The sequence below is a fragment of the Aegilops tauschii genome, chromosome 5, assembly GCF_002575655.3.
Source record: "Aegilops tauschii subsp. strangulata cultivar AL8/78 chromosome 5, Aet v6.0, whole genome shotgun sequence".
NCBI classification, from domain to species: Eukaryota; Viridiplantae; Streptophyta; class Magnoliopsida; order Poales; family Poaceae; genus Aegilops; species Aegilops tauschii.
Window position 1 is genome coordinate 53,521,748 of NC_053039.3, and position 2,077 is coordinate 53,523,824.

At 40.9% G+C, this 2,077-nt stretch overlaps 1 long non-coding RNA gene across 1 annotated transcript; it reads left to right on the forward strand.

The window, feature by feature from the left end:
- Positions 1–464: 464 nt before the first annotated feature.
- LOC141022316 (uncharacterized) lies at positions 465–1,835 on the forward strand. The gene is made up of 2 exons (XR_012183599.1): positions 465–835; positions 909–1,835. It is a non-coding gene; the product is annotated as an uncharacterized lncRNA (long non-coding RNA).
- Positions 1,836–2,077: the final 242 nt, after the last annotated feature.

The following is a 2,077-nucleotide window of genomic DNA, read 5'->3' on the forward strand; positions in this document are numbered from 1 at the left end:
CTACTTGTCGCGGATGTGATGCCTATATACATGATCATGCCTATCTATCTATCTATCTATCTATCTATCTATACCTCTATATCTATCTATCTATCTATCTATCTATCTATCTATCTATCTATATCTATCTATCTATCTATCTATACCTCTACTAATTATAGACTCCCAAGAAATTCCCACGTTAATTAGATTTTATGGGCCGTTAATCTGGTGGGACCGAATTATAACGGTGTAGATTAACTATAATACCCTAGGCAAAAATAAACACTCCAAAGGCCCACATATTGCTTTCACCGTCATATGAATAGAAGTAAAAACCTCTCAACTCAACTTATCCATGACTCCACGTTTATTTTAAAAGAGAAACTGCTAACTCAATCTATCTATAACTAACCCCTCAAAAAAATATAACTCCACGACCTCTTCCAATCTTTTGCGGATGGAAATTGTTCTCTCCCTTCTGCCATGGAGTCCATCGTCTCTTTCTGCTCCCATAGGATTTCTATCGTCTCTATCAAGCTGAAGCAAGCAGGTTGGGGTATGGATCAGGTGTGCCAAAAGATCTTATTCCATCGAAAAACTATTTTCCTCATCTCGATCAAGTTCTTTCTACCACACTAATTGCAGGTCGTCTCTCTCAAGCGGAAGCAAGTAGGTTGGGGCATGGATCAGGTGTGCCCAAAGATCTTATACCATCCAAACTGTTATCCTCATCTCGATCAGGTTCTTTCTCCTATGCATCATGTCCAAGTCATCCATCAATAAAAGAAAATTGAGGTTGTGTCTACCGTTGCCGATGAATTTTCCACCAAGAGTTGCTATGCAGGCATACAAGGTACAACCAAACACACCTCCTCCGCAAGCTCAATAATATAAGCCAATTTGGTTGCTGATTACCAATGTTGCAGTGCTCAGTATCAAATATCAATCCAATGTTGGAGCAGGCTCAACCTCTCGACGATAGAGCCACCAGGTGCTTCTTTCGACGTACAAGGCTAGCTTGATTACTTTGCAGCCGATTGGTGTTGCGAGGAGACGAAAATATATGGCTGAATTCATGCATGTACAGAAGCGCAGGTTACTGGATCGATTCCACGGGGAAACATATGTATATGCAGCTAATCCCTTTGTTCCGCTCAGTAAAGTACACGCACAAGAGGTCACAATTTTATTTGCCATGGAGTCGGACGTGTTGGGTTCAGTCAAACCAGCCTGTACGTGTGTGTAGTCTACAAGTACAACCAGAGAGAAATCAGGTTTGTATCTTTGGTTACCACTTGAAGGAGTTGTCGACAAAGGCCATGCAGACGATACAACCAGGTGCTGCGTCCCGGCGATACAGATGTACTCCCTCCGTTCCCAAATATAAGTTTTTTTAGAGATTCCAACAAGTAACTACATACAGAGCAAAATGAGTGAATCTACACTTTAAAATATGTCTACATACATCTGTATCTTGTAGTCCATTTAAAATGTCTAAAAGGACTTATATTTGGGAACGGAGGGAGTACAAGGCTAGCTCGATTACTTCGCAGCCGATTGGTGTTGGGACGAGACGAAAATATATGGCCGAATTCATGCATGTACAGAAGCACAGACTGCTGGATCTATTCCACGGGGAGATACATCTATATGAAGCTAATCCCTTTGATCAGCTCAGTAAAGTACACGCACTAGAGGTCACAATTCTATTTGCCATAGAGTGGGACGTTACAGGTTCAGTCAAACCAGTCTGTATCTGTGTGTACTCTACAAGTACAACCACAGAGAACTCAGATTTGTATCTTTGGTTACCACTTGAACGAGTTGTCGACAAAGGCCATGCAAAAAAGAAAGAGTTGAAAAGCATGTGTATATGTATTGTGTCCAGACTCCATCTTAATCAATCACGTTTTAGTTATCCCAAGGATAAAGCTGTATATGCATATCATATACGGGTGTATGTAGCCTGCATCTATGACTGATTTTATTGCTGAAGGTTTTTGCATGCTATATGCACAGTGATTACATTTTGAAATTTCGAAGTTTATTGTGATCAGTGTCAGAATAAACGGTACCTCGACCATGGAGTGCTCGG